Source organism: Castor canadensis, chromosome 1, assembly GCF_047511655.1.
Source record: "Castor canadensis chromosome 1, mCasCan1.hap1v2, whole genome shotgun sequence".
Lineage (NCBI taxonomy): Eukaryota > Metazoa > Chordata > Mammalia > Rodentia > Castoridae > Castor > Castor canadensis.
The window spans coordinates 176,716,888-176,744,160 of NC_133386.1; the positions used below are offsets into that span (position 1 = coordinate 176,716,888).

General features: G+C 35.5%; 1 protein-coding gene across 14 annotated transcripts in view; it reads right to left on the reverse strand.

The window, feature by feature from the left end:
• Lrrc4c (leucine rich repeat containing 4C) overlaps nt 1–27,273 on the reverse strand; it is a 1,195,224-nt gene that overhangs the window by 22,961 nt on the left and 1,144,990 nt on the right. Inside the window, exon 2 of one of the 14 annotated variants that reach the window (XM_074044627.1) lies at nt 12,769–12,876. The exons of the other annotated variants lie outside the window; for them this stretch is intronic. The gene's annotated coding sequence lies outside the window, so the exon portion shown is untranslated. The remainder of the gene's footprint in view (nt 1–12,768; nt 12,877–27,273) is intronic. 14 annotated transcript variants of the gene reach the window in all.

Sequence of the window (27,273 nt, forward strand, 5' to 3'; positions counted from 1 at the left end):
TTCCAATTTTTAGCATGGCTTAAGAGTTTAACAAATTCACCAAAATGACCCACAAAAACCTGATAAGGAAACTCTCTTTAATTGAGTCTGTTTTTATGAGATCTGAACAAGGGGAGGAAACAGAGTAGACTCTTTCTGTGATTTCCAGGCAACATCATTTAATCAGAATGCAGATAACAGGGATGGCCTTGTAATTGGAACTGGAAACTAGTTTAAAGTAACCTCAGCACTGTTAACATTGCATAATGAGGAAACCTTGGTGATGACATGTCAGATAATGGAAATGACTGGAATCAGTGATTTCTTTGTTTCCCCCCTAATGACCACAAAAGAGGTAATTATTCAACAAATGCAGACATTGAAAATTGGATTCATTTTTATTTTCTTAGAGCTGTCCACATTTTGCTCAATGCCTTGTTGACCATAGATAGTACTTATTGGAACCAAGTTCTCTTGTTACATACTTCCCATGTTTGCCTGCAGTTACCATGGAATCTTGCAAAATATGGACTCAGTTCTAATATTAACAAACTTCAGTTAACATAGTAACATGGAAATAAGAACTGTATTTTTCTGTATTCATTTTCTATGATATATTATTAGCAAAAAATATATCATGGCAAAAGTTAGATATATACATGAAAGGTAACAAGGAATCAGGTCCCTCATGGTATCTTAAAGGATTAGAAACAGGAAAAATAGTGCATACCCCTATTTAAACCATTGGTAATTGACCTACTTTTCTTTGGTATGGATGATAAAATTCCTTTTACACTTCATTCTCCCACCATCTGTCTTTATGCTCTGAAGCATGCATTTTTAGAAAGAATAATTCAATTTTAAAAAGCACAAGGTTGACAGCCAAATTCTAACATGGATATTACAGCGCTTGAGTGAAAATAATGCAAGTCACTTAAACTTTCTCTACCATTCTATAAAGTAAAGACAAGATATCTGTCCTTTCCATGTTAAAGGAATAGTAGAAAGATAAAGGTTAATGAAAAATAAGTGTGAAAAAGTAAAATCCAGAAAATGAGAGCAAAGTATAGTATGGTTGTCAATATTGTATTCCAAGTCCCATTTTTTAAACTTCAATGGCCATGTCAACAAAACTGGAAAGGGGAACAGAGACATAAGGAAAACTCTACCAGCATTAGGGAAACTCCTGTCTACAGGTAAAATCTGGCCTGGCATTTGTTTTTGTAAATAAAGTTGTATTGCAACATTTCTATGCCCATTTCTATTGTCTGCAGACTTCTTTTACAATAAAATGCAGAGCTGAATAGTTATGACAGGCACTATGGCTTGCAAAGCTAGTCTATATGCTATCTGGCCCCAGTAGAAAAAGTTTGCTGACCCTGCTCCAGAGCACTCAGAGGAAATTCCTTTTCTTACTCACTGTCGTTGACCCACAGACTACCAAGTTGATCCATTAGAGCATGGAAGAAAAATATAAAAACGTCTATGAACAACTAACTTTTATCTAAGAAGAAAACATTCAGCTTCACTAATCTGGAAATGGTACCTTGTGCCATATTACAAACGTGAGGAATCCTGGCAAAACAAAGAGTTCCATAACAGAGGGGCTTCCCAGGCACCATGGCTTGTTCACATGCCCACAGCACATGTGACACACTGCTGTGTTTGTTGGTTAGGTGAATGCTTTAGACATTGTGTTATTTACCTTTGACCGACACCCACAAAATGGACTACATGGCTTAAAATAATTCTTTTAGCAAGGGATGAATATCCTAGTAAGTCAAGTAGGGGCACAAAACAGAAAAAAAAACAACAATATTTTCTCTGCAAGATGAGTTCTTTCAGCCACAAAATGGTTAAATTTTGAAGAGATGTCAACAAAATTAGAGATAAGGGCAAAACAGTTTCTGCCTGATAGCAAGGGGGTGGGAGGGAGAGACAGGGGGCAGGGTAGGTAAGGGAGGGGACGGGGGAGGGGGGAGGGGGAAGAAATGACCCAAACATTTTATGCACATATGAATAAAAGATAAACAAATAAAAGGAAAAAAATTTTGAAGAGACGTCTGTTCTGATTAACCCTATGCATGTGTGTGTATGCCTGGGGGCAAGTGTGTGTGTGTGTGTGTGTGTGTGTGTGTGTGTAACAACTTTCATCAGTAATCATGCTCTATTAGACTCTTGTCCTTGATCTACTTCTTATTTCTATATTCTAGTAACTTCTAAATTAACTCATAATAAGGAAATCTTCATGATGACATGTCAGATAATGGAAATGATTGGAATCAGTGATTCTTTGTTCCCCCCAATGACCAAAAATGGGGGAATTATTCAGCAAATGTCTCCATTCAGCAACAACATTTCCGACTGGTACAGAGATCCTTCCAGATTTTTTTTTCCCCAATTCTCCTCTTCTCGCCAATCATCATCATCTAGACATATTGCTAGGCAAAATCAATGTTTCATCAACTCTTGGAACTAATAAGTTCATTTCAATGAGTTCCTCTAGGACACCTAAACACGGCTTGTGCGGGGTGGACTTTGTAACTGCCCTCTCCTTTCTTCCTCTCATGCTCATTAGAAAGGTGAGTTTGAAGGAACGTGTATCTGCTGGAGTACAGCCTTAAACTCTTGAACAGAGGATCCAAATTAAGAATAATGGACTTAAGAATTCTAATTATGAAAAGAACCCTTAAGGAACTTGGTAAACTCAGGTTTCTGAGTCACTCTCCTGGGATTCTGCCTCTAAGAACTCTCAAGCTCCTGCTTTTTCTGACTTTTACAGAATGTGTGTTGTTATCTTTGTTATTGTTCTCAGGATAGCATGAGATGGTTTATGAATTGTGAGATAATTCTAAACTATAGATATTAGGTAGACTTTAGAGATTGATCACTTTTTGACTAAATCCATATTAACCAAAAAAATTAGAAAATTTGAGGGAGTAAATGAAAAAGATAAAAAAAACACAGTGAGATTTCTATATGGCAAGCACTAAGTAACTTAGATATACAGTTTTATTGATTCTTCATAACAGTCCTGAGAAGTAGTAATCTTTACCCTGAAATACAGATGAGAAACCAGATAGATGCCCTATAACTTTGTGACCTACCCCATCACACAATTAGTAACAGATCCCATGTCAATCTAAATCTTCCCCTTAAACCACTATGTCATATATGTACACTATTACCTGTGTACATTTGGGATAAATGACTTACTCTTTTGGTAACTTGTTCCTAAAGCAGGGAGAGAAACAATACTACTATAATGTACTAGCTGAATTATCATCTCCAATCTTAATAAAACTCCATTTCTTAGAAGTGCTCACATTTATTTTTCTCTTGAGAAACCAAAATGGTACATTTAAGTATCAACACGAAGTTTGGAGACAGCTGGATTGGGGTGTACACTTAAACCCACCACTTTCAGGTTCATTTTCCTTCCATACACTGCCTGGTAAGGGATACATAAGAAAATATCTATCAAAAATCTGGTACTCAGTATATAGTGTGCTTCATTTGTCCTAAATACCTGCCTCCATTTTCTTAGACTGTGATCAGCACCATGTTGTTATGCTCTATAGGACTGAAGAGAAACATCAGTCTGGGTTGAATCAATCAAGAAAAAGATATAGCTGGGGATGAAGTGGAACCATAATATATTGACAACAAACTTCTACCTGGCAGTCAAAGATTCCTGCTTACCAACATGTACAATCTTGGCAAACTTCACTACCAATTTTTTGAGGAAAAGCTTTTCCAGCTAATAAAACAATTACACTTAAGTATCAGGGTCTATTTTAGTATTATTGCATTTGTTAAATCTAACTGAGTCCAAATTACTTCCTCAATGCTAATAAGAGAGAGATGAGGAAGAATGGGGTGAGGGAACTAAAGAGGAGTGAGGTTTGGGAGGGTTAAATGAAGAAAGAAGACATACACAGAGTGACAGAGAGAAAAGCAGAAAGATATCAATGCTGCATATAGCTTCAAGTCCAATAAATGTCAGTTAAACTTGCTGCCCACGGTTTCTATGGCAACCCCTTAAGTTAAGAGTGGAACACAGACATTTTTTGGACTGCAATTCACAAGCTGTTTATTTAATTATGATGAAACATGAGACTGTTAGGGACAATACTATTATCATACTGATAGAATGTAGGAATCAACAAATTGGTATTGCAAAATAAAAAGCTTATTTAAAAAAAAATCATTAACTTCATGTGAATATCATGCAAATAAAATGTGTATTATATTTACAAGACTTCACACATTATTTCCCTCAGGCGAACCCCAAATTAGCCAAATGACATTCGTTTAAAAGAGAGTTCTTCAGAGGCTTCATGCCAATTATGCCCCCACACGCCCAGTGAACAAAACCAAGGTCACAGCCTATTTTCAATTAAACCCAAGATAGCACCAAAGTGCAGCACAACTGGAAAAGCAAGCACATTATTACCCCATAGATCATTTGTGATCAACAAATAGGTCTCCAATGCTTTTCTGTTTTATAGGCATTTGAATATAAAAATAAAGAAAAGGGCTTCAGATTAGCTTTTGCCTTCCAAAATAAACAACCACTTTTAGGGCATTACTCCTGGTGGCCTATGGAAAAATTATTTGAAGTCACCAATTTGTCTTTGATGGTTAGAAATTGTTAGCTTAGCCTTTAATTTGACCACAGAGTACCATCTGAATGATAGACTCATTCATGTCTTCATACTTTCACTATACAAACACGTAGTTTTCTACCTACTGTGTGTCAGGCATTGTGCTAGGGACAAGGAAGGTAAGAGGATTAAAAGCCAGTCCCTTATTTAACTATGGACCTTTTAGAAACATGCGTTAGTCTTGTAAATACATATTTATGGAAGACCAGTAATGAATCATTGGTACTAGACAAAGTAGAAAAGTAAAAATAGGAACCTACCTTCAAGGACATTAAAATTTTGTGGAGTCAAAAAGATATACACTCACAGGGCAAAACCTGCCTGCTGCCTCCTAATCATAGCTCTCATTAGAAAGAATTACCACCCATTGAAACTGTGTTATAATAGCCAAAGGTAAGTGGGTTTATGTGTATTACATGGATGCTTGGTAGAGAGGAAGGAAAGATAGAAAGCTTTAGGATTATGTCCTAGTGGAACCACATTTCCAGTTGTGTCCATGAGCTCCAGTACCCTTATAAAATCTTTAGCCCATAGAGCCCACTTAAGGAGGAAGCACTCACAAGAGAAGTGAATCCCTAGGACATTCATCTCTGGAGTCAAGTTGGGAACATGAAAACTGTTTTTAAATTAAGAAAGAAAAATGTACAAGAAATTTGCAAATATGACTCAGTGGGTATGTCTTTTCTATTATATTGCAGCTTATATTTTGAGATTCAGTAGTGTTTTGCAGTTGCTTGACTTCCCACAAATTGCTCATGCTAGCAAAGCCAGTCATTGCTATTATCAGATTTGACAGTGTATAATGAGCCACTTCACATTAGCTGCTGTTGTGGTGTTCAGCATATTGTGGGAACAATTTAGCATGAATCATCACCCACCTAGCTCTCCATTGGGGTCTCTATGCTGTAAATAGGTAATGTGTTTGCCAATCTAAAAAAAAAAAAAGAAAAGAATAAAAAGAGGGTGTCTATTACAACAATTCAGCATACTTCTTGATCTGCCACACCATGACCACAGACACCACTGGTGACAATATTTATTGAATTCTCACTGTATTTTAACACAGTTCTGGGCAGAAAGCCAAGGCAACTATTGTAACCACTGGCCATTTTGAACAATGCATTTTTTAATGCCAATAAAAAAATGCAGTTAGAGTCAAAAGATCTGTAGTCTACACTTGGTTCTCACTTACTAGATTCATGACCTTAAGCAAGTCACATTTTCTTTTTGAACCAATGCCATGATCATAACCACCTTGTAAGATCAAATCAGGCAATGCCTTATGAAGATGGACAGGAAGTAGTTAAACAGAACATTCAAGTAGTAAAGCCAAGTAGGATATTAAGAGTTTAAAACAATCATCTGCTGCAAACTGCAGTTGGGATTTCTTCGCCACATCCCAAACACAAGAAAAATGTATAATCTTTCCTTTCCTTCCCATTCCTCATTCTATCCCCTATCTACCACTCCTATGGCACTAGCAGGATAAGACTGGAATCTAAGAAGAGGGACATGCAGTCCTTGGAACAAAGAGGTGGTGGGAGACATAGCTCCCATTTTGCAGAGCAAAATGAAGTAAAATAAATATTCTTTAAGTCCCACAATTACGGAACTTTACATTCCAAGTTTAGAAATGCAGCTTGTGTAGACTATTCAAAGAGGAAACCCTGATAAACCATAGATGGAAAATCCCACACAACCAGTAATTGAAATCAAGAAACTACATGGATATAAAAATTAACAAGAATTCTATCAGTAATGGAAAAAGAGAGAAAAATAGGGAGGCAGGTGAGAAAATCTTCAAGGAACAGGATGAGTGACACGTGGGTTGGTGGCTAATTCCCACAAGGAAAAGTTAGTAGGTAGAATAGTCTGATGTATTTGCTTCAAAGCTGGACATTTTAGTGTGTGAGGTGGTTTTGTTTGGAACAGATAATTTACATAAAAGTGCTTTTTGAGTTTCAAAGTAATACATTACTAGTGGACATTATTTTTAAACAGGTATGACTGGATAAAATTAAAGGTTTTTAGAGATGATCTGTGAATTTTCTGTCATGAAAAGTTCTTCCAAATCCCATGGCTTGAAGAAACACTAACTACCCTCAGTAGGATATATAAAATATGAGTTATAAGACAGGGATTTATAAAAATTTGACAAAAGGCAGTAGGTAACAAATAGTGTATGGAGAAGGTACATAAATGATAAGTGCAAAAATTTTGGTTTATTGCTAAATCATGTACCAATTCTCAATTCTCATACAAGGGAAAATTTAGTAGCATCTGAAATAGTAGCACTCTGTATTTTCTGAAAAGCCTGCACTGGACTCCTAGGAAACCACTCTCTTGATTTTCTGACCTCAGTTGTCACTCAGATCAACCTTATTGTTGGTTCTACAATGAAACCAATGAAACTCGGAGTACCCTAAGGTTTGGTCAGTGTACCTCTTCTTTATCCATATTCACTATGTAAATAACCCTGTAATAGTTTTAAATGTTCTCTACAAACAGAATACTGACAAACTTAAATCTCTAGCTGCCTTGCAGATGAGTATATATAGTTATGTATGTAAGACATTGACTTGGAGGCATCAAACATTAACTTTTCCAACATGACTTTCACCATAAAAAAGATATTTAATAATTGCAATTACATTCATTGTTATGTGCAACAAAGTATTTAAATTCTTACCATATACTAAGCACTACTCCAAGGGCAATTTTCCTAGTAGTTCAGATTAAAGTCATCCTTGAAACTTATTTTGTTGTTCTCATAATTCTCACCTTTGTACTCTATCTCCTCTACATCTTACCACCTTTACATTCTAACACCTATACAATGGAAATCCTGTATGTTAAGATTTTGGTCACTTCTAGATACCTCCATTGCTACATCCTGGTCCATTTCTTACTTTGGATAGTTGGAGTATTCCATAGCCTGGTCCAATCTCTGTTCTCCTTGCTTCTATCCTTTCCTATTTCAGCCTTCTCTCCAAAGAGTGACATAATCCTATCAAATCAAATAAGACTATATTTTCTCTTGGTCATTTCTCAATGGCTTCTCATGTAACTCAAAGTAATATTAATGTTTTTCTAGTGGCTTATGAGGCCCTCTCTACATTTTTGTTCTGCATCACTTCTACTTCTCTGATCTCATTTTCCTACTACTACTGTCTTACTCTACCTTGGGCATACAGGCTCCTTACTGTTCCTCCAACATGCCAACAACAGTGCTTTCTTGGAAACCTTGTACTTGATGCTTCTTCTGCCTGTAATCTCCTTCACGACAGACCTATAGCTATGTATACACCTTATGACAAAGGTGCACCTTTCAACAAAATACTTTGTTTTTACACTTCTGTAAGAGCTCTGCTAAATATCACCAGCTTAAAGAGTCCTTTTCTGACTATGCTAACCAGCACAACCTCTCTTTATGTTCTGTGCCTTTATTCCGCCTCACATGGCATTTTAACATCATGATAAAAGAGGGAAGGAGATATTGATTGATTGATTGATTAATTTCCTTTTGGTATTTTTTATTTTTTTCTCCTATTCCACATTCTTACTAGCACACATTAGCTGTATGATGTGCATTGAGGTTCACTGTTATATTTATATAAATGCATGAAATACACTTTGATCATACTCACCCCCTCTATTACTCATTCTTATACACCTCTTTTCATTGTTCCTACAATTTTTAAGAATGAGTTTCATCATGACCTTTTCATACATGCATACAATGTATAACTGCCATGAATCATTCCAAAATTCTACATGTTTTTATGAACTTACACAGTTGTGCTTCTTTAACACAATTCACTATTACCTCCAGTTTGGGAAAAATAAGAACATCTATCGAGTAACTATCAACCATTGTGCTACACAGTCACATTGTACTTGACTGCTTGTGAGTCTTTCCTCCTCTTTAGAGTGCATGCCCTATTGAGATGGGCAAGATATTTCATCTGAGTGCATGTAGTCCAGTGGTTGCCACATAGTATGGATTCAGCAAGTGTTTCCTTAATAATGGCTGAAAAAGTTTATTTGGTAATATAGTTTATGTATAGGTAAAGAAATCACCAATGCATCCTGAATTGGAGCTGCCAAGTTACTTCAAACCACATAATGTATTAGAAAGTATCATACGATAGTATCAATTTTTAGGTCAAAATAGTTGATGGGTGTTTTTTAATGATTCAAACTAAGTCTCCGATGAGAGACATTTAGCATAGAAGTGTCTAGGTAGCCAGTCAAGTTTCTCAGATTTGTGCAAATCCCTTTTAGTTTACTGCTAGTTATATAAATCTTTTAAGTAGCAACCAAAGGTAAAAAGAGACAATACATTGATTGCCAACACAATCTTCTAATTTCAAACATTCAGTTTCTGTGGAGAGATAACTAAACCTAAAACCAGAATAAGTAAATTGATTTTTGAGTTTTAAAGAGGTCTTATCTATTAATTAGCTAATGCACATTCCACAAGCTGAGAGCAAAGAAAGTATCTGTGTGCTTTGCCATAGACTTAAAATCCAGTACTACCACCATTCGTAGATTATAGAAAGCTAAGGCATTCATACTGCTTCCTCTAATATAGCATCTCAAGTATTATCACTTCTCCATAGTTCTATTCTGACTTAGTCCTTTCTCCTCTGACTTGCTCAGGGAGAGAATTAACCACTTGCTTTTTCCATAACATTCTCTTCATTATATCACTGTGATGATTAAAACTATATCCCATTAATCAGTGCATTGCCGCTGCAGAACTCTGTGTTTGGCATTTACTTGTAAATGGATTTTTAAAATTGAAATGAAGTGAGTATTTATAGACATAGATGAAATTATAAATGCTGCACAATCTCTGTAGCAGGTAGTGGTGTGCTAGTTTGACGTGAGAGATCAAGGTATGTGAGGGTAGGAGAAGATACACGCAAAGTGTTATTGATTTTTAAATAATAGCACCAGGTTGACCTCCTGCTCTAACTGATCTGAATCTCTGGTCTGAAAGTACACATGATAGCTGTGGCCTTTATTTATTTATCTTCATGAGTGTAGTGATGAAGGATGGATCGGGACCAGCAGAGTATGAGTGCCTTAGCCAGTCTCTCCTCACAAGTAAAGATAAATGACACAAAGCATGCTACCATGAATTGTAAATAGTTATTCCACATTTACGCACAGTGGCACAAACACTGTATAGGTCTTTTCTCTGACCCAATTGTGTTTCCTTTTCAAAATGCCTAATAACAACAGAGAACCTAGGGGAAAGTCAGAGGGGATGAAAAATTCTGAAACCACTTGTATGAGACAAGCTATACCCTGTGAGAGGATGTTTCAACAGCCCCTATGAACCTCAGAATTGGATTCCAATGTGTCTGGCTGTTATCATTAAGCTAATATTATAAGAAGGCCACAAAGAGTCCCCAAGGATGCAACACTAGATCACTCTCCCACTTGTGGAAAATTCATCAAGATGTTAATTCTAACAAAATATTTTCAGAGATGTTCCAGTCATATAATGTAGTCTTCCCACTTTATTTTGTTTTGTGATGATGCTCATTTACCTCAGATCACATACATACTTTAATTTCTGAGTCAGGCTAGGACATTGTCATTAAACTTCAAAGCTGCTGGTAAGGTGGACAAGGTATAATGCCATAATCAAGAATGGTACCCCTGCATATTACTCATAGATAATATGATATGGATGCTAGAGTACACTTGGATATAGATAATACTACTGATAGAACACAGGATCAATAGGGTCCCTGACCTTATTAGGAAAGATCTAGTCTCTTAGATAGAATTCACTAGACAATGATTATGTATAGATTATCAGAAAACTAAGTCTTTTCTTTGCCAAAGCAGTTGGAAGTTATAGTCTTTGTCTCACATTGGCTGTGCCAGACTCTCATCTTCCATAGCCCTTCTTTCTAATTCATAATAGGCACTGATTTCCACCTATAGGCAGAACAAATCCTTGATGTTCTGTCTAACCTAACTTTCATACTCAGTCTCATGACATCACTTTAAATTTAATCTGAGTACTCTATACCCTTTACTACTTTGGGAAATAGCTCCAGTTTGGGCCCAGGACCACTTCTCCATATATATCTTGGATCTATTATGGGACTTATTTCCTTTTCCATAAGTCCAAGTCTTTTTAAAGATAATATATTCAATATCCCAGATCCTCAGTAATGAAGGACTTCACTTGCTCCTTAATTTTTGAGATCTTTAGCATTATCAAACTGTATTAATGCCTTCTTAATATCCATCTCATTCAGCATTAATTGAATATTTAATTCACTGGGCATGCTGCAGTCAGTCAGAGACCTTTCACTTCTTGAAGCTTATGTTTTATGTGTTAGATAATAAACAAATAAATAAAGAATAAAAGATCAGGTAGACCTAAGTACTGAGGTGAAATAAAGAAGAGTGATGAGATGAGAAATCACTAACAAGAACCTATAGCTTGATTGGTCCCTCAGAAAAAGGGATATATAACTGCAAAAATGACAAGAAGGAACCCAGACTTAAAAATCAGTTGGGGGAAAAATATTCAGAAAAGAGATAATTTAAAGGCTCTGAATTTCAAGGAGCATGTTACTCTTAAAGAATAATGAGGTAAAAAAGAAAATGGACTAGTCTAGTAGACTAAATCAGGCCATCAAAGGAGCAAATGTGGCCAGAGAATTATTAGCTATCCCAAATGTGGTGACATAAGCAACAAATACTTGCAGGTCTAGAAGCCAGAAATCTGAAGTTGAGATGCTAGCAGGGCTTTTCCCCAGTAAAGCTCTAGGAAGGAATTCCTGTTGCCTATTTGAACTCTACTTGCTCCAGGTTTTCCTTGACAGATAGCTTACTTGATTCCAGTCTCTGCATCTACCTTTAGATGCTGTTCTCTTTTTCCCTATCTCTCATTTGTGTCTTTCATAAGGACACTTGTCCTTTTTTTTTTCTTAGGACTCACCTGTTTAATCTGGGATGGTCTCATCTCTACAACTTAATAATGTGTGAAAAGACATGTTTGTTTTGTTTTGTTTCAAATAGTGTCACATCTGCATGTTTCAGGTTTTAGGTTATGGACTTTAGGGGAAGAGAGCATCATTCAACTCACTACAGAGAGCTAGCCTTATAGATCAGGAGAAAACATTACTTTGTATTCTACATGCCAGGGGAAGCTCTCAAAGAACTTTACATCAGAAAATAATATAGTCTGATTTAGATATTTAAACTATCATTCCAGGCAGATGTGAAAAGTGATTAAAGGGAGCAATGGTAGATCAGTAGTGCCTGTGAGATGGCTTGATCAAGACTGGCAGCAGTAGAAATAGAAAGTTAGGAATTTGGTTTGGAGATATAGTCAAGAAGATTTGCTTTAGGATTATAAATGGGGGTATTGATGAGAGAAAACAAAACATTTCCATCTGCCCCTTACCAAGGCAGCTGTCTAAATTTTATCTGCTCCTGAATTCCCCAGTGCCATGATCCATATGCCTACCAAAATATTTTTGTCAAGGGAACACCTCCACTTATTTAGCAATTCTTACACCTTTGAAAATATTTTCCTTTGTGTTAACCTGGCTCTTTTCCTAATTCCTTTGGATAGTTGTACCTTCCCTAACTTTGCCCCAATGTTTACCCTACTCAGTGACATTTTTATTCTTTTAAACCAAGCTGTTCATTTCTTCCTCATTCCAATGCAGTTCTCTGGGGCATCCAAATCAGAACCCAGGTGATAGATCCTAAAATGTCAGGAATTTTCGCACTTTATTTTGCTCAACAGTTGTGAAATTCCTCTGGGAAAGGGGTTCACAAAGTTTCAGAGCCTAATTTTACAACAGTTACTGTCTCAGAGGCATGCAGTGTACTCGGTGCTTAGACCCTTAGAGAACTTGTTTTTAGATTGTCTTTGTACTTTAGGGACCTCTTCTGGATTAAAAAAAAAAGATTTTGCTAATCAAAATATATGCCAATTCGCATAGTTATGTATTTTGAAAAAATGATGATTTCAAGTCAAGTATAATTTTTCTGCTTTGTTAGTATTAAATTCTGACAGAGAACTGAGACTTAAAGAATTTTGAAGTAGCTTATTAAAAGTAAAAGTAAGAGACAGTACTGTGCTATATTTCATGTAGTGGAGGCCTCTTGATGAAAGTCACATTTTCACATTAAATCAACCATTGTAACAGGATGCATCTGGCAGTCTATAATATCTTCTTGGATTCTGGGGGAGGAAAAAGGCAACATGAGATCTTTGTCACGATTCTCTACCATATGATATTATGTTGTTCCCATATGATATGTTACCATAAGACACTCCAGAACATCCACAAACTTTTTCTTCTGGCAAATGTCAATCAAGCTCATTTTTAAAGAACCTCAATTTTTTAGAATAAATTCAACATCATAAATTATATGTATTTACAAATATATTTTCAACTTACCAATGATGGTATATAATTTGTTCTCTTGTCCCTTAGGAAAAAAGTAAATTTTTGAATTTGCTATCCTAAACCCAGTAGTAATTAAAAAATAGTATGATTAGAGCAGAAAACTTATCAAGAAAATACATACCTGGAATATGGCATTTGTCAAGAGTGAAGAAAGGGGCTGCTGCTCTTTGGCTCTGGATTGCAACATTTGTGTATACAGGAGACTTTCAATGCAACCTTTCAAAGTTGCAACATTTTAGGAATACAGGTCATCAACCTAATATCTAGTAAATGGAAAAGCACTGTTGATTTTTAACCTTATCTTTAGAACTATTAGTATGCTGTATTTGTTTAAAGATAAGCTGCTATCTTCATCATAAGACCCATATCAAATCAATCGTATGTAAGAGGAGGAAAAGATTATTTTAAAAAGGCCTAATTGATGAATATTTATGTTTTCACTTACTCACTTACTCATTAACCTGTTTTTTATCTTTATGTCACTTAAATTGATTAGATAATGAAGTTGGGGATGGATCTTAAATACCCTATACTGTCAGAGGGCAAAGTCCATACTTGTACATAAAGGGGAAAATCTTTACTTGATTATTTTTTTTCCCACACCAGAAAGAGTATAAAATCCTGACATTGTTATTGCTTGGAGAATCCTGATCAGAGCTGAAGTATCAGATGTTGGAGAGAATTTTCAAATTAGAGTTAGAGAAGCCATTCCAGGTTAATGAGCACAAAACAGCAGGCATTTTGAAGAGTTTATTTGGAGAAAGGAAACGTCTGCAGAAATCAAGTGATTAAGATGTGATGCTCAAAGCGAACTCTGAGCGATCTCATTACCAGAGACTAAAAATAGTCTACAAATGTAATAAGAGTCTTGATATGAGGTCACAAATGTCCTAATGCAGGCCAGCTATGTGGAACCTACTGAAGATGAGGATAGGGAAATCTTCTTGAATCAGATCAAGAAATCTTCCCTAGAAGTCAGGAGCAGTGAGTCAAGTCTGAAATCACAGCTACTCCAGAAGCAGAGATCTGAAGGATCTTGATCAGAGGCAAGCAAAGTAAACAATGCAAGACCTTATCTAAAAACATAACTAAGGCATAAAAGGGCTTGGGATGGAGCTCAAATGGCAGAGCACCTGCCTAGCAAGTATGACGCTCTAAGTTCAAACTCCAGGCTTACAAAAAAAAAAGAAGAAAAAAAGCTTTCATAGAAGAAGTGAGAGTTTCTTTTCACCTCTCAGAGGAAGAGGGACTAGAAACTTCCACTGCACATTTCCCATAGTTCACCAGATGCACTTACATATAATAAAATGAATATATTTTTGTTATATGAACCAGATCCCATCATTCTCAATCAAAATAGTTTCTCAGAAATGTACATTTCTTGGAGACTTCACACACTTTCCTAAAAAAAAAAACACCTATTCACTTTTACATATAGTCACTCTTGTCTTCTTTCTCTGAAATAACATTGTTTGTCTGTTTGTTCTCTTTTTAACATTCTATCCCTATCTTCAGAAGAATGTAAGCGTTGATAAGTAGAGGAATATTATATAGCTTGTTCACCCTAGAATAATATTTAACACATAAGTTATTCAAACATTTATTGAATGAAAAAAATGAAAAACCTTTTTTAAGTGTTCATAAAATCACTACCAATTCCTCATCTCCTATGTTATTATGTGAATAACAAAATGTTGTAATACAAGTGTGGGCCAAGGATCCAGGTTTAGTAAATGGTAAATTGCAAAGAGGACAAACATGTACAATGGAGGCAAGTCTTAAGTGGTTGCTCATAACCTTTTGCAGACAACCATGGTATAAATAGACCAGAAAAGGATTATTAGAATTTCTTTGGATATAGTTATACTATGAGTGATACTCAAAAGGGAGGTGATGTTACGTTTGGTTCTTGGCTTAGTAGAAAGTGACTTCAAGAAGAATATCAGACAAAGATATTTGTATGTACTATCCTCAAACCACAGGGAAGAAAATCATGTCCCTTAACTCAAGACTAAAGAAAAGGTTGAGATGACAGAGTACAGTAGAAATGGAGGATATTGTTTAAATTTCATCTGAAAAATCTCAAAGAGCAAGATATGAATGCTGATTACACATGCGAGAGAGATAACAAGAAAACCTGGAAGATACATTTTGGATCCTATACAGAGCAGCAAACTGTAGGAGTAAATAACTTACTGAGGGAATCTGAAAATGTTCCTGGATGCTTAGGAATTTAGGGAGGAATAAATGATGTGTCAGGAAAGAGGCTATCGCTCTTATCAAGGCAAATTTAGTGGGAAGTGAAAGAGCAGGGATAGGTCACCAGAGGACAAAACACATGAAAGCAACCATAAGAAAGTCAACTTCAAATATCTCCCAGACTCCTAGATAAAGGTAATGGTGTCAATTCAAGACTCTGTCAGTAAAAGCTGTTCTGCTTACCTCTAACCTACATTCCCTAGCCATGATGCATCAAAGAAGAGTCAGAACTAGGAGCAGGCACATGGTTGACGAGGAGGAATAGAGACTCAGTATCAATATGGAGAAGAATCCAGCCTGCCCTAGTCTGTAACTTCAGGCTTCCCACCAGCAATCAAGCCTGGACTGAGGAACGCAGGAATTTTCATATCAAAATGAAAGTTTAAAATGTTATATAATGTGGATATTTGAATTACTGACTATGTAGTCTTATCTAAGGACAAAAGTAAAAGTAAGCCCTTCCCAAAATTTTAGGTACAACACAAAAATGAAGTTGCTTTATGATTATTTACTACAGTTGTACTAGTTCAGTATAATAGTGACATTGGTTTTAGTGATTCTAAAAGTTATGGGTGTCGACATTTGAAACTCCAGGTAAGAAAGTCTTCTCAAATATTACCTTATTTCTCTCTAGCTATGTTTTAATTTTGTTAATGACTGAAAATAAAAATAATGGCTGTTAAATAAAACATTAACTTGACAACAGGACTCCTAAATTGATACATATTATTTTTTAGACAGAAACAAATAATCCTCAATGTTCAAATATTTTAAAGTAACTGGGTTTTTCTGAAAGATGTCATGAAAGAGCACATTTTAGATTTACTTAAAATTAGAGGTAGTAAATTTTGTCATATATTCTGGGAAATAGTACAATTCTGTGTTGAACAATTTAAAGAATTTAGGAGAATGTGATAAAATGGATGGTTATTTTGTTTTGTTATAAAAAACAACCCATAAAACTAAGTAATTCATAAATAACGGGCACTATTTCTCATTGTTCTGAAAGCTCGCAAGTCCAAAATCAAGACAATAGCTGGCTTGGTGTCTTGTGAGGCCGTGGTCACTGTTTCTAAAATGGTGCTTTTGTTTCTGCATCCTCAGGTAGCAAAAAGTAAAAGGTCTAACTAAATGACTCCCCTCTAGATCACAAACTTTCTAGTCCCATTCATATGTGCTCTGCTTTCTTGACTTTATTACCACAAAAAAGATCTACCTATTAATGTTAACACATTGGGTCTTGGCTTCCAATGTATAAATTTTGGGGAATATACCACATATTCAAACCATAGTAGATAGAATGCATGATAAGACATAGAGGATAAGACAATAGAAAATTTTAAGTGTTAATGGTGGAAAAAAGGCATATGAAGTAATTTTTATCACTTCAGTAGAATACTACCAGTTAACTTCAGTGGATCTCTCTGAGTTCTCATATTTTTCATAAAATATTAGACCATCAAGATTTAGGGCATGATTTACTACATGCAAGGAGTCACACTGTTATTGTGTACTTTTGTTTTTTTTTTTTTGGCTGTTGGATTTTTCTGTGTGCCTTGTATCTTCCCTTTCTTTACTATTTTTATACAAATATCTACAGCTGAATTGTCATTTCCATGTAATAAAGAATAGCAGCTGATCTAACTGTTTAAAAATCTGAAAACAGCTAATTTTCTAGACTACCCCCATTTATTTATTTATTTATTTATTTATTTTTAATTGTTTTATTATTCATATGTGCATACAAGGCTTGGGTCATTTCTCCCTCCTGCCCCCACCCCCTCCCTTAGCACCCACTTCACCCCCTCCCTCTCCCCCCCACCCCCTCGATACCCAGCAGAAACTATTTTGCCCTTATCTCTAATTTTATTGAAGAGAGAGTATAAGCAATAATAGGAAGGAACAAGGGTTTTTGCTGGTTGAGATAAGGATAGCTATACAGGGAGTTGACTCATATTAATTTCCTGTGTGTGTGTGTTACCTTCTAGGTTAATTCTTCTTGATCTAACCTTTTCTCTAGTTCCTGTTCCCCTTTTCCTATTGGCCTCAGTTGCTTTTAAGGCATCTGCTTTAGTTTCTCTGCATTAAGGGCAACAAATGTTAGCTAATTTTTTAGGTGTCTTACCCATTCTCACCCCTCCCTTGTGTGCTCTCGCTTTTATCATGTGCTCAAAGTCCAATCCCCTTGTGTTTGCCCTTGATCTAATGTCCACATATGAGGGAGAATATACGATTTTTGGTCTTTTGGGCCAGACTAACTTCACTCAGAATGATGTTCTCCAATTCCATCCATTTACCAACGAATGAAAACATTTTGTTCTTCTTCATGGCTGCATAAAATTCCACTGTGTATAGATACCACATTTTCTTAATCCATTCATCAGTAGTGGGGCATCTGGCTGTTTCCATAACATGGCTATTGTGAATAGTGCCGCAATAAACATGGGTGTGCAGGTGCCTCAGGAGTAACAAGTGTCACAGTCTTTTGGGTATATCCCCAAGAGTGGTAATGCTGGATCAAATTAGACTACCCCCATTTAATGTTTCCAATAGGAAATAGAGGTTCCAGGTGTTCTATAAAATCTGGTAGCCTAAGAAAACACAATTTAGAAGCATTACTCATTAGTAAAAAAAATTAATTGCTTAAGTTATATGGACAAACCTAAAACTAAAAATGAAGTCTTTTGTTCCAAGTCATATGTCTCCATATCAGCTGATTTGAAAATATTGCTATGTTCTCTGCTCTGCCTAGCACCACAGAGGAAAATGGAAGCAATTGCAACATAATGAGGTTTTTCTCCTCTTCATTTTTGCTCTATAATCCTAGATATTATTCTAGGATTTTTCTGCAGAAGCAGAAAAAAGATGGTATTTTTCCCTAACATTTTGCCTCCTGAGGCCATGAAAACTCTGATTTGGTCAAGAACCCAGCACTTGAAACATTCATGAATGAGTGCAGAGCAGGAAATGAATTGTATTCATAGTTTCAATAATTTAACTTCTTATTCATTATCACAATCTTTTCATTGTCTGGAAACCTGACACCAGAAAAAAATTAAAGACTGACCATTATATTACATCAGACATCACTTCAGGTCCCAGATTCATTGTGTTGACTCCAGAGACTTTGTCTGCTTGACCTTCATTAGCTCCCAAGCACCACAGCTGTAAACTCTCATCACCTTTGCCTCCTTTTGACATTTTTCCTTTGGTGAAAAGGTTAAAGCAAAATGAATTCTAATAATTTTTGATACAGAATTTGAGAAAGAGACATAGATCAAACAGATAGATAAAGAAATTTTTTCCTCCAGACCCGGGGTAAGAGAAAGAGCAAGAGAGCCCCTATTTGATTATCTCTGACCTCCCTTGAAGGGTGAAACTTCTTGTCATGATTCTAGGATTTAGCAGATTGCTCTGTTATATTTTGCTTGTGTAACACTCCCTTAACCCCATTAGGTAGTGAGGTACATGATAAAATTCACAAGGAGTTTGTCATCTTTGGTGATAGATTCTATTCACAATTTCAATGATTTAACATTGTAAAAGCCTGAGGTTCCCCTGCTTATTTCCTTGTATTGTTGATTTTATTAGGGACAATTACTATCAAACTCTTTATGTAAGTATGCTGTTTATATTCACTTTGATAATAAGGAGATGATGACTTACAGAAGAGAAGTAACTCAGTCAAAGTAACTGAGGCAGCATAGTTGGTAAATACCAAAGCAAGGTTTCTTGTTCAGGTCATCCATAATGAAAAACAAAGTACTTAAATTTGTCTTTTAAGTACCTTTTTTCAGGAAGAAATGCTTGGAGAGCTTTTAGTGCAGACAATTTCATGAAATGGTATTGACTCCCAACTTCCTCTTAGCCCTTTGAATGAAATGTACTAGTTTGCCATCTTACCACATCTGCAGGTTCCATTATACTCCTAATCACATCCACGACTTATGCTTTTCATCTTTTTACTTCTATTATACTTTTGCTAAAGGTCAGCAACTATATTGCACCTACTCTTCATTAACCAAGCATGTCATTTGTCAAGAAGCCAGGCAAGAAAATTCCTTATAGTGGTCCCCTTAAGTCATTGCTTGGCACTTTTCCTAGAAAGCACAGTGTATCCATCCTCTATCCACCATGCCATGTGTAAAAACACTTATACCCATTGAAAGTTTCAGAGAAACTTTCTCGCAGAGGAAATGATACCTACACATTATCTTGAAGGTTTGAACTTAGGGATTGGATGTCTTTTGGAGGGTTTAGAACAAAGTGTACATTTCAAAAGAAGTTACCATCACTTTTGATTTTCTGAGACATTTCTTATTCACATTGGGAATAAGGTAACACTCCTCTACAGGGAATCACTAAGTTGCAGAATTCTACATTATAAAAATATTGATCAGTTTTTAAGTGTGTAGATTGAACTGTGGCTGACCTTTAACATAGGATGCAAAATTTAAAATAATATGCATATATACATGTATGTGTACATTCTGAAGTTCAATGTGTTGCTATGTAGATGTTAAACTATTAACTCCTTCTGGAGTTAATATATCCCATGAAAAGAAATTGTGTGCAATACAATAATGGCAACAACTCTATCTGTTCAAAAGTATCACATAAAAGAAAATTTCCAAGACAAATGTGGTAGGCAGGATACTAAAATGACTCAAAGCCATACTCTTTTATAATCCTCTCACACTCTGTGTATGAGGAGGACTTGGATCCTAATCTATGAAAAATGACAAAAGTGGTAGATTAATCACTTTCTTGACTAGGCTACATTATACAACAAAGGTGATGGGAGGTCATGCAATCATGTAAGCACACCACAGCAAGAGATTCTCTCAATGGCTTTGAAAAATGTCATGTGCTTTTGAAGGGGTCATATGGCAGAGCCACACTAAGCATGTGGCTTTTCATTAGCCAGGAAGAAAGCCATGCCCTAGGCCTTAAACCATAAGGAAGTGAATTCTGCATGTAGCTACTTAAGCTTAATAAAAGATTGAACTTCCACTTTGCAGCTTTTTGAGATCCTGAGAAGTGATTTTAGCAAAGCTATGTCCATAAGTATATAATAATTTTGTACACACCATAGAAAACTAAAAATTAAGAAAATATTTTCTGAAATTAAAGAGTCTACATTTCAGTTTTTGCAAAAGTATCTCTTTTTTCAATAATTTAGCAGAACCTTAATAGAAAATGATCTTCAGTGGGATGAAGACACATGTATTTTGTTAAATTTAATGGAAATAAGCATGTCTAATAGATGTTGCTTGAGCACATAAGACTGATATCCATCTGGTAAAGTAAATTTGATACATGATACCAAAGTTGAGTGTAATTTTTTTTTCTGCAGAAGTCTTAAAAATATAAAAATAAAATTATTCTCATACTATATATGTGGACAAGTATTTATTGAGAAATTATAGGGCACACAATATATCATTAATGAATCTAGTCTCTTCATGAAAGTATAAAAGCATAAGCAAAAAAAAACAACATATAACCAAGTATATCGCTATACTTATGTATGTTTATCTTTTTTCTTTTCACATTTTTATTATAATTACTCAATCGTTTTGTAAAAATTAATGGGTTTCACTGTTACATCTGCATATATGTGTGTATTATGCCTTGATCATACCCACTCTTCCTATTGTTCTCTTTCTCTCTTCCATCTCTTGAACCTCCACATAGTCTCATTCTCCTTTTCATTCCCTACTAGCTTATCTTCTATTTTCAGGCCACTATTTTTTTTAGTTTCCACATAAGGGAGAAAACATATGATATCTATTTTACCATGGTAGCCTCCAGTGTGTTTACCTTGATGTGTCTATGTAAGTGCCTATGTGGTCTCTGTATGTGACCACATGCATCTCTATGTCCATACCTGTATGTGTGTATGTATGTATCAGTGTTTCTGTATCCATATATATCTGTGTTTAGGTATGTCTTTGTGTACCTGAGTACATTATGTCTATGAGTTTGTATTTGTATCTGTAGGTCAATGTTAATGTGTGTATATCTCTCTCTGTGTGTATATATCTGTGTGTGTACATGTCTATGTATATCTGTGTATGTCTATGTGAGAGAGACCCAGAGAACAAGCAAAAAGGACAAGTTAACCTCTGAGAAGGACTTTATAAGTATTAGGGAGGAACAGAGAAGAAAAAACAAAAACACAAAAACCCACTGCTTTTGACTCTGGAATCTAGTTTTAGTTGTAATTCTGTGATATATTAGCTTGGTGACTTTGGGAACTTGCTTCAGTTCTGAGCTTTGGTTTTCCCATGTAAAATATGAATTATATTCTTGGAACTAAAGCTATTACACTGCATATAGGGTGTAAACTAGTAGAAACACTCCTGAAAACTATTCAGCTTTCTGAAGTGAAACTGAATATATTTGTATCCTATGAACCAGTAATTCCACTCCTAGGTATCTATAAGCAATACAAATGCATGCATATGTTTAGCAAAGCCACACTTTAGAATAGCAAGGTGTTTTGGGATTAGCAAAACTAGGCCAAAACTAGAACTTTCTTAAAATCCTTAATAGTCAAACAAATGATCTGTAGTGTATGCAACCAAAGGAATGTTATACACCAAAGGAAAGAGTAGTCTACAGCCTCACAACAATATGGATGAATTTCACAGGTATAATGAAGACAGGTACTAAGATCATCATGTGATCTATATAAAGAACACACACAAACCATCAATATAAACAAGAAAACTCAATCCACTCTTTTAGAAATCAGTATAATGGTTATCCTCAGGGAGTGGGCAGCTACTGGGGCAACAGCGGAGAGGGGTCAAAAGAAGTGAAGGCAATCATCAGGTTTCTATTGCAGGTGTTGCTTACCTTTGGGTCATTTTGCAAAATCTCTTGTATAGGCATGATCAGCTATATGTGCTTTTCTTGTTAGGATATTAAACATAAATAGATTTTTATAACATAGTATTGGGCAGTTGTAATGATCATAGGATAATGTATGTGAACATGATTTGATCAAGTTCAGCCCTGCAGGTATATGGGAAAATGATTTTCAAACTGCAGTGACCACTAGTTAGTCACGAAGTCAACTTACACTTCATATCCTGTATTAAGTAAAATGAGAGAATGGTACAGAAAATACCAGAGCTCATTATGTACTAGATATTATTTTGTGATATAAACATATATGAGTTGAAATGTAATATGTCCACTTCATTAAGAGTCACAATAACTAGATCTATATAATGGCTATATGGGGACCACGACCTCAGCTCATATAGCCTGTATTACAGCTTCCTACCCCAGAGACTGGAGTTGATTTCCCATTGGTTAAAGAAAAAGCATTTGTACAGGGGAATTTCAGATTACAAGCAAAGCATTTCTAATATATATTCATCAGTAATACTAGCCATTGGTCACCCCTGGCCATTTGCCAGATACCTGGGGCTTTCCACACATTATATGGTCTAGAATTTTGCAAATTGCTCCCACCATAGGGACAGTTGTGGTCTTACAAATTAGAATTTCTTTAAGTGCATAAACTCTGTTTCAGCTATTTTTCTAAAACGCATTACAGCAGATGTAGCAAGTGGTAGCACTGTGTACCAGTGAAGACATGGAATGGAAAATATTGCTCATTTGCATATTCCCAAAATAATAGGATGAAGATAATAATTAATAGCTTTATTTATATCCTTTGATTTAATTAATTCCAGCTTAGATGTTTGTAAACATGTGATTTTTTTGTTTGGGTAAATGTGTCAATGTGAAAATTAGTCACTAATATAGTCACTGAGGAAGAACATAAAGTTCACATTTTTTTCCCACAGAAATCATTAGTACTATTTTATGATAGAATGGGGTCTGGAGAGGATAGGAGAAGTAAAATCAGGTTGAGTAATAGGTAAAGTTTAACACTAGAATCTGTTGAATTCAGATTAATGTAAGGTACAAAAGGCAGATTTTGAGGTGGAAATGTTTCATTTAAATCCTGGAGGGGGAACCTGAAATAAAAAATGAGCATAAAAGTGAAATGACTAGAGGTGAAACTAGTTTTACTGAAGGATAAGAGTTACTCCAAGGCTCTTGGCAAAATGGACCAAGCAGTGTTTAATAAAGGGGTGTTTAGAGAGACAAGATTGCAAATTTATTAAAAGACTAATATTTTTCATTGTAGATATGTGTGGGGTATACACATATACAATGTGTAGAGACCAAATTATGGTAACTGCTATTTCCATCTTCTTAAACATTTATCATTTCTTGTGTTGGAATCCTACAAACCTCTTTCTTTTAGTTCTAGTTCTTTGTAAATGTATAATGTATTATTGTAAACTATAGTTAACCTACTGTGCTATAGAACACTAGAACTTATCCCTGTTATATGACAGTAAAATTCCACTTTACTCTTTCTGGCCTTTAGTAATCACTACTCTACTCTCTGCTTCTATGAAATAAAGTTGTTTAGACTCCACGTAAGAGTAAAACTATTGGTATTTGGTTTTCTGTGACTGTCTTATATCACTTAATGTAATGTCCTCTAGTTCCACGCATGCAGGTACGAATGACAGAATCTTATTCTTTTTATGGCTGAATGATATCTCATGATACAGAAGAAGGAGAACTCACAAACTGTATAAACAGTTGGTGGGAAAGTGAGTTAGCACAGTCGTTATATGAAAACATTATGGATGATTCTTTAGAAACTAAAAATAGAACCACCATGTGATTCTATTATTCCACTACTGGGCATATCTCCCAAGGAAATTAAATCAGTTTATCAAAAAAACTACCTGAACGTCCATGTTTATTGTAGCACTAGCCAAGACATGTAATTAACTGTGGTATACTCTAGCAGGAGAATGGAAAAGAAACTATGATTTCTGAGGAATCTTTTGGATTACGTGTATTTGACAAAGACTGAAAAGAAAAGGTGCTCTGGTAGACTGTATATTAAACATGGTTTTGAAGTAACTGTGAAGTGAGATTTGCACTAATTTGGGTCCACACCTCCTGATGTTTCAAGTTGATAGACCTGCTCCACATCTGTGTGGACTGATCACATCAAATAAAAAAACGGACCTTGAAAATCTTCCCAGTATATAGGGGCATTCCTTTGGGCTGCTTAATGCTGGGAGAACAGAGAACAAAGGTTCCCTGCCTTCAACTCAGCCATATGCTTCTGCTCTGGGAAGGGTCAGATGGGGAAGAGAAACCTCATATCCGCATTAGTGATCATAGCCCTACTTTGCTAATTAATGCCACTGACTCATGTGGTGTGAAAACAAGACTTAAAAGGCTCCACACCAGCCAGAAATCAGGGCTGGAAAAGGGAACCCTTTATATAACTAAGAATGAAAGAGAATCTTTAATTTTCTGTTAATTACTTCTTTTAAATATACAATTTCTGAGCAGGGCAGGTAGGCAAAATCAAATCAGTGCTGCCATGACACAGCAGTTCCACTTTAATTAAAAGCCACCACCTTCAGATTACCTCTCACAAGGGCACACACTGAAGTCACCCTGAGTTTCAGTGTTACTTCAGTTTTTTCCCTTTTAATTATTACATGAGCAATTCTAACCCTTGATTTTATAAAATAACTTTATAACCAGGGTATTTTAATTCATAGTACCTATAAAAACTAGAGAGTATGAACTCTTATGGACTTATATACATTCATATGCATGCATATGGCTTTGAGATTATATAGTACTTAGACTTTTCTAGGACATGGTAAATTCTAAATAGGACCCCAGTCTTCTGAAAAAGTCCATGGATCTTGTTAATGAGCTCACTTTCCAGTCACACAGTATGACTCATTGTTTTCACCAAAAATAATTTCAATACAATCTATAAGACTAAAATTCTGGTCCAGGAGCAAATGCAAGGAATTCATGAAAATACTACTGAAAAACTCTGCCCAGGGGATAAGTCCTTACAGCACATGAAATTTTGATGTAAAAGATGTGTAGTGTAGGAGGGAAATCAGTCTAAAGTTTATAAAATGAACTGAGACAAATTGATTGTATAGCAAATTTTATAATATATATGTGTTTAAATAAATATATGTACATTTAAAGTTCACCTATGTATGCATACTATTTATGATGTAATACTTGATGTAATAAAGCCTGACCAGTATGTTACATTTATAGTTGAGAAAAACAAGGTATCCACTTATTGAATGAATTCTATTTATACTTCTGTTATGAAGATTTATAATCTGTGATCTATTATGGATTATACTCCATAACTCTCAACTAACCCTGCTATCCCACTTTTATATGTAAAAAAACATAAAATGTAGAATTGCTTGTAAAATTGATGCTTCACACCATTTTCTTGTAAGTGCTGATTACATATAAACCCAGCTCATTTTGTTTCCAGCCAAGACCTGCATAGCATTGGTTACTGTTGTATTACTGGAACATTAATTTGGAAACTTTGTAATTGTTCTTCAGTTTCACAGATCCAAGCTAATGTTAGACTTTTAGTTATGAGGCACATTTAAATTCTTTTGTGCAGAGAAAACAATGGTAGTAGCTTTGAAAAAATGTAATATGTTAGTTCTCTGGAACATAGCTTGAATTTGCAGAATTATTAAACACAGCGTCTGACTTGGGCTTTGGGTAGTAATAGTGCCAGAATGCTAAATAAAAGGGCTGTCCATGTGAGAGGGTGTCTGCTTATGAATATTTGTGTCTATCTTCCCTTAACCCAAAACACAGAAATGAGCCATTGAAAACATGAAGAAACAGTTTATTCAGTGAGTCATCACTTAGCCCCTGCTTTGTTTAAATGCAGCCATAGCTGCACATAAATTTGGATGCTGACTACGCTTCAGTGGTAAACAAAAAGGCAGAGGACCTTGATCACTCAAGGAGGTTCTTCAAAGGCTCACTCAGAGAAAACATCTGCAGTGCCTATTTTAAATCACGGCCTCCAAATTACACCTTCAGGGAGCGTGAGCGCTCTTTGCCGTGAACTATAGTCTCACAATGAAACTACATTAAAAGAGAAAGAGAATAAAAAAATAGAAATAACCAGAGAGGCAAAGGAAAAATGATGAGAAGAAAAGTGTTAGGATGGAAGACCTGGCACAAATATCTCTGGGATCCAATAAAACCAAGTGCATTAATGTCTCCAAGGTCAAATAGATGTTGTGAGGAATCCAACCTCTACTGTTAAATCTTTTCGTGTTATAAAGAAATTGGAAATTCAAAGTATGCGAAAGACAATAATTGTTCACCAAGTGGTAATTCACTTTTAATTTTACATTTCTGCCTCTGGAAACTTCTGACTCACCTTACTTTTCCGGGGCTTGAACTCAAGACCTCACACTTGCTAGGTGGTTGTTCTACCACTTGAGCCACTCACCAGCCTTACACCCATATATTTAGTTAGAAAAGTAGCTTGAGAGACATTAGTATATTCTGTTGGTAATGATTTCTCTCCAGCAAACAACTGTCTTATATTTAGAGCATATAAAGAAAATACTGTTTCATATGTCTTTTATTGCTCTTTTGAGTTTAAAGCACTTAGAGTTCAAGGTACTTTGGGAGAATCCTGGTGTCTTGGATGGCTTGATGAATACACTAAAATCAAGCAGTATGTTTGTATCCTGAAAAGATCTTAAATCCACAAAATGATGCTTGGCTTGTGGTCAGATTTAATCTTGTTTCTTCTTTACTAGCTGTTGTGTGCCTTTTGTGTTTCCTCCCTTTGCTGTTCTTCTCTTCTTGGTGCAATAGTTATAACCCAAAAAAGGAGATCATGATTACAAATTTGTGGGGAGACTATGCCTTAAAACTAAAACAGACTCTATCACTGCAGGACTTATTACAACTATTCACTTGTTAATAAACACTACCATTTACAAAATGGGGAAGGCATATGATATGTGGCAAGAAAG